General features: G+C 36.9%; 1 non-coding gene across 1 annotated transcript; it reads left to right on the top strand.

Moving 5' to 3' along the window:
- The first annotated feature begins 16,105 nt into the window (after nucleotides 1–16,105).
- Nucleotides 16,106–16,212, top strand: LOC131244915 (small nucleolar RNA R71). The gene has a single exon (XR_009170683.1). It is a non-coding gene; the product is annotated as a small nucleolar RNA R71 (small nucleolar RNA).
- Nucleotides 16,213–24,188: the final 7,976 nt, after the last annotated feature.

Genomic DNA, 24,188 nt, shown 5'->3' with positions numbered 1-24,188 from the left:
ATTATATCCTGTGATTCTGCAAAACAAGCTTGGGATATATTAGAAATGACACATGAAGGTACTTCAATTGTCAAGAAATCTAAGATACAAATCCTCACAACTAAATTTGAGGATATACGCATGAAAGAAATTGAAATGTTCATGGACTTCTATACTAGATTGAATGACATTGTAAACTCTATGTGGGGTCTAGGTGATAAAATCCCTGAAAGCAAAATTTGTGCTAAAATACTACGCTCACTTCCTGAATGGTTCAATTCTAAAGTAACCACAATCCAGGAACTTCATAATATGGACAATATGAAGGTTGAGGAATTAGTTGGCTCATTACAGACTTATGAGTTAACCTTTAAAGCTCCAAAAGGTAAATCTATTGCCTTAAAAACTTCTAAAAATGGTTTTCAAGAAAATGATTTAAACTCTGATTTAGAAAACTCTGAAGATGATATGGCTCTTTTGGTAAAAAGGTTTTATAAAATTTTTAAAAGTAAAACATTTTATAAAAAGAAACCTAAACCTAAATCAAGAAAATCATTAAAAGACAGTCAATGTTACAATTGCCATGAGTATAGGCATTTGGCTAACAAATGTCCCAATAAGGGCAAGTCAGAAAAGAAAAGTATGATGGCTACTTGGGACGAGTCCTCTGATTCTAAAGCCTCCTCTGAATCAGAAGATTCTGAAACTGAGTCGGGTTGTGATGTTAAGGCCCTTATGACTCTAGCCAAATTTACCTTTTCAGATAATGATGACTCGACTAGTGAAGAAAATCTGAATAGTGAATGTGAAAATGAAGGTGATCTTCAAGATGCATACAATGCCCTATACAAGGAAAGTTGTAAAATTGCTGTGAAATTGAAACTTCAAAAAGAGAAAATTTCTAAACTCAAAAAAATTCATGAATCTCTTGTTTTAGAAAAGTCCCACATTTCAGACTGTTTTGAAAAGACAAAATGTGATTTGGATTTTAAAACCTCCTAGTTTGAAAATCTTAAATCTGAAAACGAACAACTAAAACATGAAGTCTCTTCTTTCTTGAGTTTAAAGGAAACCTGGAAATATGCCCAAGGTGATCATAAATTAGAAAAACTCTTATCAGGATCGAGAAAATGTGGCGATCGATCTAGTCTAGGTTATGATAAGAATGTTTCTCCTAAACCAAAGAATACTCCTAAGTTTGTAAAGGGAGAGACCTTAAACTTAAAAGGGAAAGATCGGATGTTTTCTAAAATCTCTAAATCTTTTCAAAAACCTAAAAGTAATTATATCAACTATAAAAAGTAAAATCAAAATCTTTTGGCTGAAAAGATAGTTGATTTACTTAAGGAGCTTCTAAAGTCTAACTCAATAGGTCATACTTATAATTCTTACAAACGAAAGAAGACCAACTATCCACCTAAATCCAAAATGGTTATGAAATGGGTTCCAAAGGTCACTTGTTTGGTTGCTCACACTGCTTTTAAAGCAACAAGCCATTCTAAGTGGTACCTAGACAGTGGATGCTCAAGGCATATGACTGGTGATAAAAGTTTATTTACCGATTTCAAAGACATGACTGATGGTTCAGTCACATGGGCCAAGGTACGGTTCAACTTTATAACCTTCCTTTGTTTAAAAATGTTTTGTATGTTAAAGGATTGAAATATAATCTTCTAAGCATATCTCAAATTTGTGATAATAACCATAGTGTACGATTTTCTAATCAAAGCTGTGAGATTCTAAACAATAAGGGTTCAGTAATACTAACTGGACGTAGAACATCTGAAAATTGCTATATTATTAGCGAATCCAGCTCATCTAATCAATCGTGTTACATGGTCCATACAGACGAGATTGATTTGTGGCACAAACATCTTGGACATGTACACTACCGAAATCTATATAGATTGAGCAAACGGAACTTATAAGAGATATACCCAAACTATAAAAATTAGATCAAATATGTGGTGAATGCCAGATTGGCAAACAAATGAGGAACTCACACAAAAAGGTGAATTCCAATATCACATCTAGACTACTCGAGCTTCTCCATATGGATCTTGTAGGACCTACCAGGACGGAAAGTCGAGGTGGCAAAAGATATATCTTGGTAAAAGTAGATGACTTTACCAGATATACATGGGTTGTCTTCTTAAGGGACAATTCAGAAACCCTTGAAGAAGTGAAAAAGGTTTTTAAAAGGATTCAAACTGAAAAAGGTTTTCAAGTCAGTAAGATTCATAGTGATCATGGATCTGAATTTGAGAATAGCGGTTTTGAGAAGTTCTGTAGCAACCAGGGAATATTACATGAATTCTCAGTGCCCAAAACTCCACAACAAAATGGTATAGTTAAAAGGAAAAATAGAGTGCTTTAAGAAATAACTAATGTCATGTTGAATAGTATGAAGTTCTCTAAGAATTTTTGGGCTTAAGCAGTCAATACATCTTGCTATATCATTAACCGGGTTTACATTAGTAAAGGTAGTAATAAAACGGCTTACGAAATGTGGTTCGATAAAAAGCCTACTGTCAAATACTTTTGAGTTTTTGGCAGCAAGTGCTATATTTTACGAGATCGTGAATATCTGGGAAAGTATGATACGAAGAGTGATGAAGGGATCTTTTTAGGATACTCTTTAAACAGTCGAGCTTATAGGGTTCTGAACAAAAGGACCGGTGTGATTCAAGAGTCTATCAATATAGTCATTGATGATCACTTAAACACATCAGTCTCAAGTTCAGATAATGATGAAGTTCTAGTAATTGATAAATACAATACTTCATCTAATCAGACTGATTCTGAACTGAGGACTGTTAAAGATCATCCAACCACACAGATTCTTGTAAAGCCTCTCACTGGTGTTCTACCTGTAGACAACTTGAGGATATATGTAATTATGTATGTTTTAGATCCCAGATAGAACCATTTAACATAAAAGAAGCTCTTACTGATGAAAACTGGATTGTTGCGATGCAAGAAGAACTTAACCAATTTGTGAGAAATGATGTTTGATATCTCGTATCTAGACCTAAAGATAAACACATCATTGGAACCAAATGGATTTTCAAAAATAAGTCTGACGAGCTTGGCAATATAATTAGAAACAAGGCTAGGCTAGTGGTATAAGGTTACACTCAAATTGAAGGTATTGATTATGATGAAACCTTCGCACCAGTAGCACGTCTTGAATTAATTAGACTCTTTATAGCCATTGCGTGTTTTAGAAAGTTTAATATTTACCAAATGGAGGTGAAAAGTACATTTTTAAATGGCGATTTGCATGAGGAAGTCTATGTTGAACAACTGATGGGTTTTGAAGACCTCAAAAATGCTGATCATGTGTATCGCCTTAAAAAGGCACTTTACGGTTTAAAACAAGCTCTTATGGCATGGTACAAGAAACTAACAAAGTTTCTATTAGGCCATAATTTTTAAATGGGATGTGTTGATAAGACTCTGTTTATTAAAAAAAACATAATGATCACATTTTAATAGTACAGATTTATGTTGATGATATCATTTATGGATCTACCTGTACTGACATGAGTATTGAGTTTGCAGATTTGATGAAATCTCAGTTTGAAATGAGCATGGTTGGGGAATTGAATTATTTCCTTGGGTTGCAAGTAAAATAAAAACCTGATGGAATGTTCATTTCTCAATCTAAATATGCTATGAATTTGATTAAGAGATTTATATTTGAGAATGGTAAGAATTTTGATACTCCTATGAGTACAACTTTGAAACTCTCAAAAGATTCTACTGGTAAAAATGTGGATCCGAAATTATATCGGAGTATGATTGGTAGTTTAGTGTATTTAACTGCTAGTAGACCCGATATTGCTCTAAGTGTTGGTATTTGCGCTAGATATCAATCTAATCCTAAAAATTCGCACTTGATTGCTGTTAAGCGGATTATGCGATATGTCGCAAGTACTGTTAATCTCGGTCTCTGGTATCCACATGAGACTAGTGTTCAATTAGGTGGGTACTCAGATGCTGACTGGGCTGGTAATCTTGATGATAGAAAATCAACCAGTGGTGGTTGCTTTTATATTGAAAACTGTTTAGTTTCTTGGTTTAGCAAGAAATAAAGTTCTATATCACTTTCAATAGCTGAAGCTGAATATATCACAGCTAGTAATGCGTGTACACAACTTGTTTAGATGAAACGTATGCTAAGTGATTATGGAATTAAACAGGATTCTATGTTTTTATATTGTGATAATTTCAGTGCCATAAATATTTCGAAAAATCCAATTCAACATTCTTGTTCTAAGCACATTGACATTAGATTTCATTATATTCGAGAATTAGTAGAAGAAAAGGTTATATCTTTGGAATATATCCCTATCGAGAATCAACGTGCTGACATTTTCACTAAACCGCTCGACAAAAGTAGGTTTAACAAAATGAAATTTGATCTTGGCATGTGCATTTTAAAATGAGTATTTATGCTTATTTGTATCATATTGTATATATTTGCTTGATTAGATTTCAATTTTTGTATATAATGCTGGAAATCAGACTTTTGGCTGGTACTCGACTAGTCGTGAGTATACACGACCAGTCGTGTACATCCATGACCAATCGTGAATTGCGTGAATCACTTAAAATTGGAAAAAATACTTCATCTTCTTCATTTCCTCTTCACTCTCTAACGAGCCGATGTTCGACTAGTCGAACCCCTCCTTCAAAATCTTCAAGGTTAGTGTTCCATTTGCATTTTTTTGTAGATATGTGTCTAGATTACTTCTATTTTACTCTTGAAGTTATCTATTTCAAATTTCGTTGAGATTTAAGGTATTTCTTTTGTAAAATCTGGTTTGAGAAAACCCTCTTCTCAATCCTTTGCAACTCTTTATTCTCTTGAAATCCTTATTGCAAATGGCATCTAGAGGGAGAAAGACAACATCCTGTGGTCCATCTTCTTCCTCCAGATCGGCCCCTATCACTAAGTGTCATCTTCGGGCTCCCGAGGACGATCCATCTTATGTTCGGGACATCAGATTGCGTAACGTTATTGTTGAACATCCTGTTGATACTAATCATGTTGCTCATTTTGATATCCTTCTTATGCTCCAAGCTCTAGGTTGGGATAACTTATTGCATTGGGGTGGGCCAGCATACCAGTCCATTGCCCAGTCCATGTTCGTATGTATAAGTGATTTTTCATTAGAAAATTTATCTTTTAAGATAGCCATAAGAGAAGGACCATTTGACATTGATCGTCATTTGATTTCAGCTCTTATGGAAATTCTTGTGAATGATGAGGGCATTCCTATCCATAACTTATTTAAAACACCCTCAGTAATTGAAAAATGTATGCTCATTAAAGATTTATGCAATTTGGATGTTCAATGAACACATAAAGGGAATGCACTTCCCTCAAAGTATCTGTTACCCAAATATAGAGTTCTTCACAAAATCTTTGTGTCTAACTTGTATCCTCGATCGGGTAATAAATATGAATTAACTTCCTTCATGGTTCATGTTCTTCATGTTGTTGCCAGCGGTGCTCATGTTTGTCTACTATCCTTGATTTGTCACTCCATTATTTAGTTTCGACTCCATCCAGGTCACAGTGACATTCCTTTTAGTTATTTGATGACTGTGTTGGCTATGCATATGTTAGTCGATATGCCGGTTGGAGAGGCCCCTATCCATCATCTGATATTTAATAATTCTAATATCAATAAGATGAAGCTTAATTTCCTTCCTGGTCAAGGTGCTGGTGTTGGCAATGCTGAAGCTGAACATGAGGAAGAAGCTAGTGATCTTCCTCCTGATGATATCAACATGGATGATATTTTTGACGAACTTGAATCTGATTCTGCAAATGATCTAGATTATGAGCCTTCTGAGTTTGATGCATGTCTGCGTGCATTGGAAGATAAGGTTGAGAATATGAATGTTAAGATGGAAAACATGTTTGTTGCCCATGATTTTCAATTCAAGTATATGCGTAAATATCTTAGGCGCTTGAACAAGGGCATGCATCAACTTGATCCTTCTATCCCTACTCCTTCATTTGGTTCAGATTAGTTCTTTTCAGTTTACTAGTTTGTTTTAACTTTATTACTCTCGCGCTAGCTTAACTGGTTTTGAGATTGTAGCTATCTTTGACTTAGCTCAGTTTATGAGTTATGTGGGTTGTTTATGCTAGTTAATCATATCTTGTCTTGTTACCTCTCATATATCTCTTTACTTATTTCTCCTCAGCCATCTGTTCTGTGCTTCCTTTGTCCTATTGTGACAAAAGGGAGAGAATGGATATAGATGTGTCTAATGATTATGTTATGAGGAGGGAGTAGCATTGCGTTTTTTATGTATGTTACTCAGGGGGAGTATGTGCAGAAGTGGACTGTATGTTATGTTGAATATTGATTTACAGGTTTGCAAGATCATGTTAGTATGCCGGTTGATAACAACTGGTGCATGATTCTTTAATCAGATATTTTGTGTTATGTAACATACCTTGAAAGTGTGTTTTGTCACTAATTTAACAAAGGGGGAGATTGTAAGTGCTATAGTTTATAGCCCCTTTTGTTGTCAAATTTGTGGTGCCAAAGACACTGTTATGAAGCTTGCATATGTAAAGAACAAAGCTCTACTGAAGATCAGCTTTGATTGACACACACTGTTCACAAGTCAAGACTCGAGAAAGTGAGATTATTCGACTTAATTCAAGACAAGGATAATGCAAGATCTCAAGAAGCTTCCAAGTTCAACCTCAAAATCTCAAGAAGCTTTCAAGTTTGAGCTACATCAAGACTTCAAGCTTCATTACTTTCAAAGGTCACTCGTGTCTAAGTTTTAATGTCTTTACTTCACTATTGAGGTATGACTGACCTTAGGTTGACCTTTAGAGTAGGTCATTTTGGATACATAATTCATATGTTTTATATAAGTGAGTTTAGTCTGTTCTAAGACTACTCTTGGACTTTGTTTGACTAGTCCTAGCACTGCTTCGACTTGTCTAAGAATTTCCTGGATCAGTCGTAAGTTTGTTGCAAAATTTAAAAATTTTCTGTTAGGCTTCGACTAGTCTTAGGGACTATTCAACTAGTCGTATGAATAGTGTCGACTATTTCTTCGACCAGTCGTAGTCCTACGACTCAAAGTATAGTGTTGAAATTCGGCTAGCTTCGACTAGTCATGAGCAACCTACGATCAGTCGAAGGAGACCTACGACTAGTGGTAGACCACCTACGACTAGTCGTGAAACCGCCAGATCTTATCACGCCTGAATTTTTAAATTTCTATTGGTTCTACGACCAGTCGTAGAGATCTTTAGACACGTATCTTTAGACCAGTCGAAGACGTGATTTGCTCACCTATAAAGAGAGTACGAATCTTAGAATAAAAGATGAAATTCAAGCTAATTTAATTTGGCCTTCTGAGAGATAAGTCTGTGCTCCATTTAAGCTAAGTGTGCATGTTTAATATTCTCTTTCTTTAGCTTTTCAAATTGATTTTGTTTCTTGTATTCCAATCTGATCTGAAAAAGAGGAAGTTTCATTTTTCCTTTTTCTGGAATCAAAATCAATTAGAGCTCGCCCATTTGGTTTTATTTAAAATAATCTATTAGAACCTATAACTATTATAAAGTGAGTATTGGACATTGAACTTTGACATTCAAATCTCTACTCCGACTTGGTTCTTCTGGGCTGCTACAACGAAAGAGAAATTCAGGTATTTTACGTTTATGTAATTTACTTTCATTTGGTTTTCTTTTGGGATTTACCAGAAAAATCTCATTGTATTGGTTATCTGAGGAGAGTCAAGAAAACTCAGAAGATGGGTTTTTTTAATTGTGTAAGCCTACAGAGAAAGACACAATTGTGAAGGTTTTGGGTGAACCTGGAAAACCTATCTTTGATAGTGAACGCTGATATCCCCTGTGTGAGGATATTAGGAGTGGAGTAGCTGTGTGTTTGTTTATTAACAGTTGGTGTACACACAGGCGAACCACTATAATCCCTTGTGCTTTGTGGTTGTGTGGTTTATATTTCATATCTTTAATTATTCATTTGTGGGATATATATGTGGATGTGAATGTTGTAATCAGTTTATTTCAAGCTCAGTGGCGAATATTGTAATAGTTTAGATTTATATTTCTGCAATTTATCTCTTGTTATCTTTTTATTAGTTTGAGCTTCAGTTTCTCTATTTGTTCTAGTAAGGTTGCCCTGCCATTTTTATGGTGCATGGTTGTCCTTAGAACAATCAATATTTTGAGATTGCATTCAGCATTGTGTATTGATTTATTTATTTGGCTATCTCTCTTTCTTTATTTCCACTGTATTTATTTTAAATTTGGCATAGTCCTATTCACCCCCCCTCTAGGACTTATAGCTTGGCCATTTCACAATTTGATCAGTCCAGATTGAAGAGTAAATAACTTCAGATGTTTAAATCAAAATTCACTCAAATTGTTAATCAATTTTGTTTGCCCAATATCTTTCTCATATGTAGCATGATCGAGGTGAGTAACTTGTCAATTTGAGGGTAATGATCAGTAAAATAGAGTGAATGGACCAGACATGTAAAATGGGCCAAATATTTTGGTCAAAATTGTGACCCAACTTATTGACACCCAAAGAACCTATGAATTAATGTTAGTAAGTTTTGTGGGGCACATCATGATGTTTGTCGAACATCAACACCATGCATTTGATGTGTCCCCTTTAGCTTATGAGATATCCCAAAAATCATCTGTATACGAAACTCAGGTGGGCCATACCATCTAAAACTATGTGAAGACATCTAAAAGAATAAAAAAAGCACTTGGTGGGGCCCACATGAGTTTTGAATGCGGCTGAAACTGGGTTTGACCCCTCATCCAAGTGGGACACACATAATGAGTGGGTTAGATATGTGAATCATATTTAAGCAGGCCCAATATATGATTATGAAAGTTTTAAGGAAACCCGTCTCCATTATATTATGTGGCGTGGCCCACCCAAGTCATGGATTGCCATTCTTCATACCATTCAATGCTATTCTCGGATCATTTTAAGATATTAACTAAAAAATGGGGTGGGTCCGAGGCTTAAGTGGACTACAAAGTGGGGATTGGACATCCACCATTAAAAATAACATTCATTGAAGTTTTGGATCAAGCTGATGTTTGTGTTTTCCCTTCATTCATATCTTTTTGATATTATGAACATGTTGGATGACAAATAAACATTACTGTGGGCCCAAGGAAGGTATCAACGGTGGAAATCATTATTCCACACTGTTTTGTGTGGCATGGTCCACTTGAGTTTTGGATTTACCAAAAATTTGGGATCAACCCACACCATTCATCCATTTTTTGAGATCATTTTATAGAATTATCCAAAATGGTGATTTCAGTAATTTCATCATTTGGGGGACAATGCTTAAGGAAGAAATAAAGGTTCCTGATCATTTGTAGCATGTACAAATGGTACAGAATCTATACGACCATTGTTCAGTGATAAAATCCATTGATGGTATGGGCTCCACATTAACTGTCCATTTGTGGACCACTGATTGAAGGGCTAAAATCCTTCTAATTTGGAATATTTTCAAAGCAACCCCTGCAGACACTGGGACTAATCAGATCAACTCCTCAATTAGAGGACCTGGTCCCAAGGACACTGTCAAAGGATGATACGTCCCGAGAAGGATAAGCGATCACTACGGTTTTAATCCGTGGCTAAAGAGTTGCCACACCATTAATAATTAATGGTGGTGTAAGGGGCTCTATAAGACCTACAAAAATATATATATTCTATCTAAGCCATCCATATATTTTAAAATATTAATTTATGATATTGAACCAAAAATTAGCTAGATTGAAGGCTCAAGTGAACCACATGGTAGGAAACATGAAGATTAAATCACATGTGCTTCCTATGGTGTGGTCCACTTGGGCCTTCAATCTATTTTAATTATGGGATAAAGAACTAGAAATATTTATGAAAATTAATGGACAGAATGGATAAACTAAATACATCATGGTGGGCCCCACGGAGCCCTTAACAGGACTGTCCATGGTTCGTCTTACCCCATCCACGCCTAAAAATGGGCGCGCGCTTAAAACAGAGCTGCGCCCAAAAAATCTCCACTATTTCTCTCTACTTCGTTCCCTAACCCTCTCTCTGCTCCATCTCTATCATCTTCCTCACTCTCTCTCTCTCTCTCTGTTCCCTAATCTGTCTCTCCCTCTTCATCTCGTGCTCCATCTCCCTCTCCCTCTCGTTCTCCATTCTCCCTCTCCCTATCTCGTGCTTGATGTTTTATTTAAACCAACCTGATTTAAATGATTTTAAACTCGCAAGTATACGAATCAGATGTAGATATGGTACGTATTACGAGATCGTTCCCACGAGGACTGGTTGTCACAATTCAAAATTAAAGACTCTTCTTAACTAATCCAACAAATATTTGAGATAGTAATTGAGTAAACTAAATAAAAATTAATGGAAAAATAACTAAGAGCGATAAGGAAAATTCAATCAAGGAGAAGACTAGGACTTTCGAATCCACCCCTAATTATCATAAACCTTGTTCTACCTGTTGATTCACCCTAATTCAGATTGATATCAAAATAAATAAAGCGCACTCTATGTCCTTGGTCGGGCACACAGAATGTATAATTCCTTAAAGCATATGGATCATATCTTTCCATCCATGGTCAGGCATGGAGAGATGTAGATTCCTGTTTCTTCCTCTATAGGAACCTGTTCATGGTCAGACACAAGCACCTAGAATAATATTCCAAACAACATCCATAACTAGACTTTGGTTAAGCTCTTAGAATGGAGAAGTACAAAACTTTCAATTAAGCACACTAGAGAAAGAAACAATTCAATTAAATCAAAATAAAATCAACACATAACAAGGATTATTCAAATTAGGGGCTTCATCTCAGCCCTAGCTAAAAGATTAGCAATCCATGAATTCAAATAAAAAGAAGGAAAAATAAAATTGATACAAGGAGAACATCCTTCTCTCTCTTCTTCTCTTTTCTTCTCTTTTCTTCTCTTTCTCTTATTTGGATCTGTTCCCTGGCTCTCCTCCCTCTTGTCTACGTTTTGCATCTCTTCTTATAGCTGCTGGAGTGGCTGGAATGGAGAAAATCGGGTTTGGAAAGCTGTCGTATGCGCAGCGAAAGCCCTTTTCGTAGTAAACTTTTGTACCTGCATAAGTCCCTCATTCTTTGCACTTTATCCGTAAAATCAACGTCTTCTTGGACGTTTTTGGCTGTTCTATATGATGGACGGATCAGATCTTCCATCTGATCAAAGATGGTGGGCCACAACCGCCCGGAAGTCCGCTTTTCGCGGACGTGCGTAAGCCTTCGCACGTCCGGCGCTGTGATGCTCGGTGGGCCCCACATAAGCATTTTTGGGGAAATCCAAGCCGTCCATTGGATGCACGACGAAATTTCAGTCAAATATGGATGGTTTTGAACATCCATTGACGCGACCCATAGAAGAAATTACAATAAAATCAATTTTGAACGTCACAGGACAGTCCACTTGTGGCCCCTGTATCTCACACGTGTGCACGTATGGGCACAAACTGTAAACATGGTTTTGTAGCTCTTGAACCCTTCTACACGATGAACGGCTTGGATCAGACGTACGTGCTACCGGTGGGGCCCACAGCGGTCCGTAAAAACAGACTTTCCGTCCGTTACACGGTGCTAGAAACGGCAACTGCCGTTTTTGAAAAGAAGTCGGGTCAGCGCTGCTGACCGACGTGAGTTCGTTCGGTGCACGGGCAGTGCACATGTGCACTATGCACATGTCACACAAGGTGGGGTCCACTATGATTCTGTTGAGAAATCCAATCCGTCCATCCTATTTCTCATCTTATTTAAACCGTCTAGGTCAATTTTGAAGTATATCCAGATTGTAGGCGGGCCTAAAATTGGAGATTAATGGGCTGATCTATCCGTTGGCCCACTTCTCGAGATATCCAATGGTTGAAATTTAATATGTACGGTTTATTTATGGCCTCCAGGCCATGTATGAAATTTTGAGTCAATCGGATGGCGAAAACCATGTGATCTTGCATTTTGGACCATTTTCGGGCCTTTTTAACGTGAACGGCTTGATTTCCTCAGGTCCCTGGCATGTAAATTCTTTAGTCTTAGTTCTCTGGAGTGCGTCTCTTGCTCTGGTGACTTTGGAACATCAAATCCACGCTTGTAGTAGTCTTTTTCCATCAACGCTCCTGATTTCATCCTGCAACAAAAATATAATTAAAATACTCCGTTAAGCATTATCATATACGTAAAATCAGGTAATAATTGGGGTCTGATATGTAATATTCGACCCTCATCACAACCCCCAACCAGCATTTTGCTAGTCCCGAGCAAAACACGCGAAAAATAATTTCAGAAATACTTGACAATTCCTGTGAACCCGAGTGACTTGTGAACAGATCGTCGAGGCGCGAGAATTTTAAGATTCATGAATGGTGCACAGAATTTTTCTTTCTAGAATCAAGCTCACGGTAAACTTCATAATCAATTTCAAAATATTAATCCATTAATTAGAATATTCTAAATATTGAGTTCCATAAGTGTATAGTGTAATGTCGGCTTATTATCATTAAGAGATCCAATTGTCAATTTCATGATATCATTAGTAATTAACAACGGAATGCATAACAATTGAAACCAACACTTGCCTGATAGGTTAACTTTTCATTCTACTAGCCTTTGCTTTTCTTTATGAATAGTAACGCTAAGGAGGGGAATCAAGTCCTCACCTATAGGGAGCAAACCTATGGCGAAAACTTGTCGCCTAACTTTTTCAAATGACAACCATAGGGAATCGAATCTACACTTATAGGGAGCAAACCTATGGTGAAGATTATATGACTTACACTTTCTCTCAATTCTTAGTTATAGACCGAAGCTAAAAATTTCAGGCTGGTTCCTTTCATGCTTAGTGATTACCAAGTTAATCATTCAATGTTGAAACGGAACCTTAATGTGCAACCGAGATGTGATATGTGAGATCATGACTCAATCAATGTTTAAAAGTTCTAATTATGGGTTAACAATTCAAACTTAACTGTGAAATCTAACGGATGGCTAAATCCAAGAGTTATAAATTACCGACATTCTGTACCTTGCAATGTTAAAATCACCCTTATCCTTCACAATCACTTCAAATGCACATGAAATTCCAGAAAAATTTAAAATTTTTCACAATTTGTGCTCAAGACTAAGAAAATACTGATGAGGTAACCTAATCGCCCACCCCCAACCTAAAATCTATATTATCCTCAATGTAAAAGAAATAAACATTCAATGCACATGGGACAACGAAAATAAAAGAGGAGTGATGGAAAGATATCAGTGTAAGAGCGGGTCAGCACAAGAGAGAAATCAACAAAAACAAAATAACAAAAATAACATCACAAAAAGAAGATCCTACCTATACCACTTTCGCAGGTGTTCTCGATTGCATTTAGCGTATGCAACAAGCCTTTAAACCCCTAGGTTGCCCCTAGTGGACGAGTTGTAGTCTCATGAGGGTTTGCAGTAATGTTACCCACAAACATTGAACTAACTAACTAGGAAAATGAAATGAAATGAAAAGATGGGTTGCCTCCCAGGAGCGCTAAGTTTAACGTCTTCAGCCAGACAAGAATGGACCATGAACTAATCAATCTTGATAACCTGGGTCCACTAAATAAATTTCCTCAACATCTTGATTAACCAATCCCAGACTTTTTGGGAACAACTTGAACCGTGCTATTTGAAATGGGGTAGACATCCAACAATTTAAGCACCTCCGCTCGAATGACTTCTTTCATGTCTAACAACCTAAGCACCTCTGTTGGAATGATACCAACGTCTAACAATCTAAGCACCTTCGCTCGAACATCCTTTTTTTTGTTAGGGTTAAGCCCCCTTTGCATTTCACGCGATGTTTCTACATATTCTTCAAGATCAGTATGATGCATACACAAAGTGGGGCTTACTCCCTTCATGTCCTCTATCGTCCACCCAATAGCTGCCTTATATTCTCTAAGCACTTTAAGTAACTTGTTCTTCTGTTCCTTCTCAAGGTTAGACATTTTGATGACAGGTAGGGTCTCAGACGGACCTAAAATGCATACTTGAGGTTTTTAAGCAATTGTTTAAGGTCAAGTTCAGGTGGTTTCTCAATAGATGGGACCGGTTTAGACTCAGAGGGTGGAAGAGGTTCCACTTTCGCTTTCCATTTGACAGTCTCCATTATAGGAGAAGAATCGAGCAATGCATTAACTTCTTGGATGGAATTCTCTATGTCAAAATCCATGCCAAAATGTGCTAAGCAAGTCTCAAGTGCGTCTTTGGAAGATTGAAGGAAAGATTCATGCACTAGATTCTCAATCATGTCCACTTCACATATATCCTCCGAGTCTGCTGGTTGTTGTGCAGCATTGAAAACGTTGAGCTTGATCTTCATGTTACCAAAGGACAACTTCATAACTCCATTCCTGTAATTTATGATAGCATTGGATGTGGCCAAGAATGGACGTCCTAAGATAACCGGGATTTGACTTGTAGGATTCTGGACAGGTTGAGTATCTAGAACGAGGAAATCCACTGGAAAATAAAACTTGTCAACCTGGATTAGCACATCTTCAATAATACCATGGGGCACCTTGATAAATCTATCAGCTAGTTGTAATGTTATTTTAGTGGTTTCAGCTCACCAAGTCCTAGCTGCTCATAGACCGAATATGGTAACAAATTAGCACTGGCCCCTAAATCAAGCAACGCTTTCTGAACCTTATGCTCTCCTATGACACAAGAAATGGTAGGAGCTCCTAGATCCCTAAATTTAGGAGGAGTGTTGTTTTGAATCATGGAGCTGAGTTGATCTGCAAGGAAGACCTTCTTATGAACATTCATCTTACGCTTTTGAGTGCATAAATCTTTAAGAAACTTAGTGTAAGCAGGAACTTGCTTGATAGCATCAAGCAACGGAATGTTGATTTGGACTTGCTTAAACATGTCCAATATCTCATTAAAGTTGTTTCCTTTCTTAACCGGTGCCAGACGTTGAGGAAAAGGTGCTTTAGGCACATAAGATGGCACATGAGTGGTTCCTGGAGAGTCAGAGTGTTGTTGGACTTTGGATGCACTAGTATGTCTCTCTATTTCATTTTGATCTTCCGCATTAGACTTTGATTCTTCCCTAGGCATATCTACTTTGTTCTCGATCTGTTTACTGGACCTAAGGGTAATGATTGATTTGGCTTGCTCATGATATTGTTCTTGGTTTGAATTAGAGCCGATCTCATACTGTCCTTTTGGATTTACTACAGGTTGACTAGGAAACTTGCCCTTCTCTCTCTCACTCAATGTGGTAGCAAGTTGACCCAACTGTACTTCCAGCTTGGCAATGGATTGCGCATTTGCATGTAAACTCTGCTGGTTAGCTAGTAAAGTATGTTGGGTGTCTTTTTGAAATTGAAGTGAACTCTGCATAAAAAGATTGAGTGTATCCTTAAGAGATGGTTTCTTAGATTGTGGAGGCACTTGTTGATACTGTGAGAACTGTTGGGGTTGTTGACTGCCAACTTAGGAGTAAGGTTGTATAGGAGGATTTTCAGATGGTCCTCCTTGTTGTGGTCCTTTTGCCCAAGAAAAATTTGGATGCCTAGCCCACCCTGGATTGTAGGTGTTTGAGTAAGGATTATTCTCAGTTCTCTGAAAGGTGTTCATAGCATGTACTTGTTCAGAGAGAAATTCTGGAAATGCTGAACTAGATGGACAAGACTGCGTAGGATGGGCGAGATAAAACATATGGCACATGACTCGACTTGAGTTGTTTGTGGAGGTCCATTGTTTAACATTAAAGCATCCACCTTCTTTGTCAGGGTATCAATTTTGGCATAAAGATCTGGCGTGACTCCTACCTCATATATACCCCCTTTCTTCAGTGGTTGAGGGCTTCTTTCACCTCTATTTGAATAGTCCCATTGCTGGAAGTTTTCACACAAGGTTTCAAAGAAATTCCAAGCTTCGACATCACTTTTGGTCATGAATGACCCTCCACTGGAGGCGTCAACCATGCGATGGTTTTAGGGTGTCAGACCGTCATAGAAGTATTGAACCTGTTGCCACTTTTCAAAACCATGGTGTGGACATTTAAGAAGTAAATCCTTCCATCTTTCCCATCATTCATGAAAGTGCTCACCCTCTTTTTGTGTGAAATTTGTAATTTCTCTACGGAGAGCATTAGTTTTGTGAACCGGGAAGAACTTGTTTAAGAACTTCTTAGACAGTTGGTCCCATGTAGTGATAGACCCAACTCCTAGAGAATTCAACCATGCTTTCGCCTTATTCTTCAAAGAAAAAGGAAAGAGGCGCAAACGGATCGAATCATCTGAAAAGTTTTGGAACTTAAAAGTGGAGCAAATGTCTAAGAATTCTTTCACATGATGATATGGATCCTCCTTATCTGAACCATAAAAGGAGGGCAACAATTGTATGACCCCAGGTTTAAGTTCAAAGTGTGCTGCCGTGGTGGCAGGCAACACTATACATGAAGGGGCATTGAATTGGACAGGAGCTGAATAGTCTCTAAGAGCTTTAGTTCCATTCTCTTCCGCCATTTCAAATAGGATGTTTCTAAATCTTCTACGAAAGGTTCTTTCTATTTCAGGATCAAAAGGTGCTAGTTCTATGTTCAGAGATCTACGTCCTAACATAAACTATGTTATCAATATAAGAAAGAAAACTAAACTAAGATGCAACCTAAGATGAATAAGACTAAAAAATAAAAGTTATGAATTCCTAAAAATAAGAGAAAGCTATGTAAACGAGAATTGGAAGGAAGAACCCGGAAAAGGCGATGATGAATGTCTGAAGATTTGAGAGCTCCTCCTTTTGAAGACAATCTTATTTAGCAGCTTCCTTCCTCAATTCCTGTAAACATAAAAAAAATAATAATAATAAAAAATAAAAAAATAAATTGAATTCCTAAAATAATGCTAGAAAAATCCTAAGCAACGGTTAATTTCTAAAAAAGAAAGTTTCTAATCTTAGAAATAAAAGCTAAGTTAGTTTCTAAAAAGGGAAAAAAATTTCTAAAACTAGAAAATAGAAAGTTACTTGAAAGAAGAATCAAAATCTAAAATTAGAAAATAGAAAGTTTCTAAAAAAAATAAAACCCTAATTCTAAAAATAGAAATTAGAGAAAAAAAATTTGGAAAGAGATTACAAAACAGGAAATATGTTAGTTTCTAAAAAAAAAATAAAAAATAAAAAATAAAAATTTAACCTAAAGTTAGTAAAAAAACCTAAGACTATGAATTATGATAAGAGAGAATCCTAAATCCAATTGGACCGAAACAGTCCCCGGCAACGGCGCCAAAAACTTGATGTTTTATTTAAACCAACCTGATTTAAATGATTTTAAACTCGCAAGTATATGAATCAGATGTAGATATGGTACGTATTACGAGATCGTTCCCACGAGGACTGGTTGTCACAATTCAAAATTAAAGACTCTTCTTAACTAATCCAACAAATATTTGAGATAGTAATTGAGTAAACTAAATAAAAATCAGTGGAAAAATAACCAAGAGCGATAAGAAAAATTCAATCAAGGAGAAGATTAGGACTTTCGAATCCACCCCTAATTATCATAAACCTTGTTCTACCTGTTGATTCACCCTAATTCAGATTGATATCAAAATAAATAAAGCGCACTCTATGTCCTTGGTCGGGCACATAGAATGTATAATTCCTTAAAGCATATGGATCATATCTTTCCATCCATGGTCAGGCATGGAGAGATGTAGATTCCTGTTTCTTCCTCTATAGGAACCTGTTCATGGTCAGACACAAGCACCTAGAATAATATTCCAAACAACATCCATAACTAGACTTTGGTTGAGCTCTTAGAATGGAGAAGTACAAAACTTTCAATTAAGCACACTAGAGAAAGAAACAATTCAATTAAATCAAAATAAAATCAACACATAACAAGGATTATTCAAATTAGGGGCTTCATCTCAGCCCTAGCTAAAAGATTAGCAATCCATGAATTCAAATAAAAAGAAGGAAAAATAAAATTGATACAAGGAGAACATCCTTCTCTCTCTTCTTCTCTTTTCTTCTCTTTTCTTCTCTTTCTCTTCTTTGGATCTGTTCCCTGGCTCTCCTCCCTCTTGTCTACGTTTTACATCTCTTCTTATAGCTGCTGGAGTGGCTGGAATGGAGAAAATCGGGTTTAGAAAGCTGTCGTATGCGCAGCGAAAGCCCTTTTCACAGCAAACTTTTGTACCTGCATAAGTCCCTCATTCTTTGCACTTTATCCGTAAAATCAACGTCTCCTGGGACGTTTTTGGCTGTTCTATATGATGGATGGATTAGATCTTCCATCTGATCAAAGATGGTGGGCCACAACCTCCCGAAAGTCTGCTTTTCGCGGACGTGCGTAAGCCTTCGCACGTCCGGCGCTGTGATGCTCGGTGGGCCCCACATAAGCGTTTTTGGAGAAATTCAAGCCATCCATTGGATGCACGACGAAATTTCGGTCAGATATGGATGGTTTTGAACATCCATTGACGCGACCCATAAAAGAAATTATAATAAAATCAATTTTGAACGTCACAGGACAGTCCACTTATGGCCCCTGTATCTCACACGTGTGCACATATGGGCACAAACTGTAAACATGCTTTTGTAGCTCTTGAACCCTTCTACACAATGAACGGCTTGGATCAGACATACGTGCTACCAGTGGGGCCCACAACGGTCCGTAAAAACGGACTTTCCGTCCGTTACACGGTGCTAGAAACGGCAACTGCCGTTTTTGAAAAGAAGTCGGGTTAGCGCTGTCGACCGACGTGAGTTCGTTCGGTGCACAGGCAGTGCACATGTGCACTATGCACATGTCACACAAGGTGGGGTCCACTATGATTCTGTTGAGAAATCCAATCCGTCCATCCTATTTCTCATCTTATTTAAACCGTCTAGGTCAATTTTGAAGTATATCCAGATTGTAGGCTGGCCTAAAATTGGAGATTAATGGGCTGATCTATCCATTGGCCCACTTCTCGAGATATCCAATGGTTGAAATTTAATATGTACGGTTTATTTATGGCCTCCAGGCCATGTATGAAATTTTGAGTCAATCGGATGATGAAAACCATGTGATCTTGCATTTTGGACCATTTTCGGGCTTTTTTAACGTGAACGACTTGATTTCCTCGGGTCCCTGGCATGTAAATTCTTTAGTCTTAGTTCTCTGGAGTGCGTCTTTTGCTCTGGTGACTTTGGAACATCAAATCCATGCTTGTAGTAGTCTTTTTCCATCAACGCTCCTGATTTCATCCTGCAACAAAAATATAATTAAAATACTCCGTTAAGCATTATCATATATGTAAAATCAGGTAATAATTGGGGTCTGATATGTAATATTCGACCCTCATTAGTGCTCCATCTCTCTTCGCCTCTTGCTCCATCTCCCTCTCTGTCTCGGATTACCTCTCCCTCTTGGCCCATCGTCTCCATTGCCACCATCATTGTCTCCAAATCTGGTGCAGCCAGCAGCTCCCACCCTTCACATCTTCCCTGACAGGTACTCATTTCTCTCAAATGGAGATTTAGGTTTTTTTGTTTATAAATCTACAAATCCGCAGATTATAGAGAAACAATATTGGAATTAGGGGTTTCCTAAAATCTGTAATGGGAAAAGGTTTAGGGCTTTCCCAAAAAAATTACTTTTATAGTTTAATGGTTTGATTTTCTTATGTGCTTCTCATTATTCATGTTATGTGCTTCTCATTATCCATATGTTCATGGCCCAAATCGCAAGTAGATGGTGTTAATCATTTATTAGTGGTTCAAATTCCGATCAAAATCAAAATCATGCAATAATTTTCACACGTGGGGAAGCACTTTAGACCGTAGACATGATTTAGGTACCAACCATTACAAATCATTCCCATGAAAAAAAAAAGATTGTTCCCACATAAATGTGGTTATTCAATCAGTGTTTTCTTACGCCATATTTTTAGGATAATTACCTTGAAGAAGCTTTCAAAATGAGGAAAACCCATCAAAAAATGTGGGACTAGTTTCTGAAGTTGTTCATAAAGGAGGAGGGCATGTTTTAGGGTGAGAAAAACCAACATAATCATAAAAAAAGGAATGATTTCTGATATGGTTTTTTGCTTTTCATTGGATTAATGAACGGTTTTTGACCTTTTCTTTGATGGGTTTTCTTTATAGGATCATACTGAGGACTCTCATGTGCAAAGAAGTAAGTAGATGCCTTTCTTCTCTTGCTTCTACCATCTATTGTCATTTTCTTATACTGCTGAAAGACGTTCTTTAATGACAGATTACAGGAGAAACATTAGGAGAGGTGAAACCAGTGGCCAACATGAATCAAAGGAAGGCAATGATGTATTGCCTGGTTTGCAAATAAATACCAATCATGGGAATGATATACATGATTTATGATTGATTTTGCTTATATGGATTATTATACCTTTTTTTTTTCTTTTGAGTGACCCATTTGTCACTACTATGATGTATTGCTTGGTTTGCAAATAAATACCAATCATGGCAATGATATACATGACTTTTGACTGATTTTACAGATTCCTTAACAAAATTTCAGATTTTTCAGCAACTGGGAAATGAGAACTTAACTACTCTAGCTGCTCCTTCGTCAGTTAGAATAACAGGAAACTAGAGTGCACCTATTGAAGAAATTCACCTTGAAACAAGGTCCAGAGATCCTTCAGCTATTGCAGGAGCCTCGATATTGGCATCTCCATCAAATCTTAGAAAAGATTTGAAAGTTCTTCCCTCAGCACCCACCCTAAACAATGAGGATTTCCAACAAGAATTGGAAAGGGCTTCCCTGCCTTCTGCACGTACAGCATCAGATAGCTATATGAAAGCATCACTCAAGGAAGACATATTGGTATAACTAGTTCATTCTTTTAAAGATCTGCTAAATTTTTCTTCAGCAAATAGTATGATGGTTGATATTTGATTTGTCGCTTAGCTTCTTCCCAAGTTCTTCAACATATAATTTTTTATTAGATGACCATCACTTGCATTTTCAACAATTTATACATGCTTATATGTTTAATGCCATGTCGCATCTTAGTGTTGAGATGAGATTCAATGATTTGAATTTTTCTTGAAATTGGATGCAATGCATAGGCACTTCAGCATATGGACATAAAAATCCTCAAATTGTCCTTTTTGACCAATTCAGGGATAGGCATTTGCATTGCTTACACCTTTACAATTATAAATGTCTCTATCCAGATGCTTCAGAGATGATGCTTGCGGATAAGACTTGCCAGCATGTCACATGTATTGCTTTGTGAGAGCCATCCATCAGATAGATCCACCAAGTATGTTTCTTGGCCTCACTAAACTGGTTGGCATTCATGTATGGAGAAGATGGACAGTTAAAAAATGTTGAGCAACAGTTCACCTATCCCATATATTTAGTTCAGCTGAGAGATTTTTCATTCTCAACAGTTACTGTGCAATTTTCATATATTTAGTGTCGATTCCAAAAATTCTATTTTTCTTGTGGATTTAATGATAATGCAGTCATCTGAATTTTAAAATTTTCTTTTATTGGAACTAATGAATATGATGACCAAATTACAGAGAATATTACAGGTCTGAGCAAAGCAGAACTGTTGTTGTTGCATTTGTACTCAATGATCTTGGTAATTCTTATGGAATGTTTGAATCCATCTAAAATGAAAGTTTCTATATAAGGTCTTTTTCAATGCTACTAAAGTGCTTGAAAAGTCATTGTTCATGGTTTTGTTAATGTGTTAACTAAAATACTTGGAATAACTGAAGTCGTTAGCAAATGGGGCTGCGTTCAATCTAGAATCCAGAACTAATTGATCATATGCCATTGTCTACTTTTTGAATTCTTTGTCCTCTTAAAAAGACTAGGTACATTACTTTTTGAATTCTCTGTCCTCTTAATTCATTTTACGGGTTGCCATTCAATGCATCCTTGACAAGCTGCCTTTATTTCAATTGCATGTTACTCTCTTCACGGTATTTCATTACCTCACAATTCTTGGTTGATACCCATGCACAAAAAGGCTTGAAAAATAGAGCTGGTTAACCAGGCTGAGCCAACTTGGAACTCTGCAAGTCAATTAATTTAATTTTTAAAATTCTAAGAAGAATATCAGTTATAGGAAGTGCGGAAAAAAAAAGAGAGTAAAAAATAAAAAAGAATATGGGCCTACCTTCTTCTACAAGTTGAGTTCTTCGACTCGACTAAGTTTTAAGACTCCACTTAGTTACCATGAACCTGAGAAAGTTTTTCCCTCATCGATCTTTACTTTTTGTTTGGAATATTTGAATTTCTTTCATAATGAATTTTTAATTATAACATGTTCTAGCATCTAATTTGGGTTATTTATTAAATATGTACATTTTTTTTCAATAAGGTGCAACCGATTCAAAATGAAACAAATATACCTTTGTTTTTCATAATTTCCATTATGTGGCCATTGGAGTATTCAACTGTGAATGTAGGGCCATAGCATGGTGTATTTGAATATGTGGCCTGATTTTTGCAGGTTTGCAAAGAGGAAACTAGATGAGTTTATTTTCCTCGGGAATCAACTATAGGTTTCATATGTTCGTCAGTTCGAGTCTCTTTCTGATATGAAGGAGAAATTGGAAGGCAGGAGAAAAGAAGTTCTAAGCCCATTAAACTGTGAGTTTCTTCTAAGAATTTCTTTTAATGAACACCATTTTAAATAGAGGAAATACACAATGTTCAGTCAACTAATTTTACAAGGACTAGCAAATTGTACATGTGTTGGCATGCCATTTGGTGATCCATAACTGTCCAAGTGATCGCTTTGAAGGAATATAGATACACTAGTAATGCAACCCTCATCACATATATGTAATATCAACATCTTAGTCATAATCAAATCAAAATCAACCTAGTACAAAGAAGGAATATAGATACACTAGTAATTCCCCTCAATATCTTTACATGGATGTTTCTTGCTTTACTTACCTTTTATGTTGTTTTTAAATGTATTAGCTCGAAATTGATAGAGCAGACTCGGATGTGCATCGGAGCTATCCGGATGTTTAGCGGAGGTCCCTAAAAGGTGAGAACCGCTGTTATGACCATGATGAAGTTGTCCATTTCCTATGGACAGTATTGGAGTGGCCTAGCCATTTGGACAGGCCTTATTTATGAATTTGCTCGAAATTGATGGAGCAGACCCAGATGTGCGTCGGAGCTATCCGGATGTTGAGCAAGGGTCCCTGGAAGGTGAGAACTGCTATTATGACCATGATGAAGCTGTCCATTTCCTATATATGATATTAAAGTGGCCTGGCCATTTGGATAGGCCCTGTTTATGTATTAGCTCGAAATTGTTGGAGCGGACCCTAGTATAACGCTAAACCTAAACCTACACCTAAAACTAATACCTAAAACTAAACATTATGATGGGGACAGTGCCCCCGACCGTTGATTCCTTCCTGGGACCCACCATGCTGGTTATTTGAGATCCAACCTGTTGGTAAGTTCACGCAGACCTAAACCTATAACCTTAACCTAAACCAAAACCTATAACCTAAACCTTAACTTATAACCTATAACCTAAACTTATAGCCTAAAACCTAAACCTAAACCTATAACCTAAAACTTAAACCTAAATCCTAAATGTATTCTCAAATCCCTAACCTAAACCTACACCTAATCCTAATCTCAACTCCCTAACCTAAACCTAAACCTAAACCTAAACCTGAAAACCCAAACCTAAACCTGATCCCGAACCCAAACTTGATTTCCTAAACCTAAACCTTAACCTATTCTCAATTCACTAAAGCTATAACCTATAACCTATAACCTAAACCTAAACCTAACCTAAACCGCTAACCTAAACCTATAACCTTAACCTAAACCTAAAACCTAAATATATTCTTAAATCCTTAAACCTAAAACTACGCCTAATCCTAATCTTAACTCCTTAATCTAAACTTAAACTTGAAAACCCAAACCTAAACCCAATCCCGAACCCGAACCCGATTTCCTAAACCTAAACCTTAACCTATTCTCAATTCCCTAAAGCTATAACCTATAACCTAAACCTAAAACCTAAATGTATTCTCAAATCCCTAACCTAAACCTACACCTAATCCTAATCTCAACTTCCTAACCTAAACCTAA

This window comes from Magnolia sinica, chromosome 4 (assembly GCF_029962835.1).
Source record: "Magnolia sinica isolate HGM2019 chromosome 4, MsV1, whole genome shotgun sequence".
NCBI classification, from domain to species: domain Eukaryota; kingdom Viridiplantae; phylum Streptophyta; class Magnoliopsida; order Magnoliales; family Magnoliaceae; genus Magnolia; species Magnolia sinica.
The sequence above is the reverse complement of the archived record's forward strand: the minus strand, read 5'-3'. Positions and strand labels throughout refer to the sequence as shown.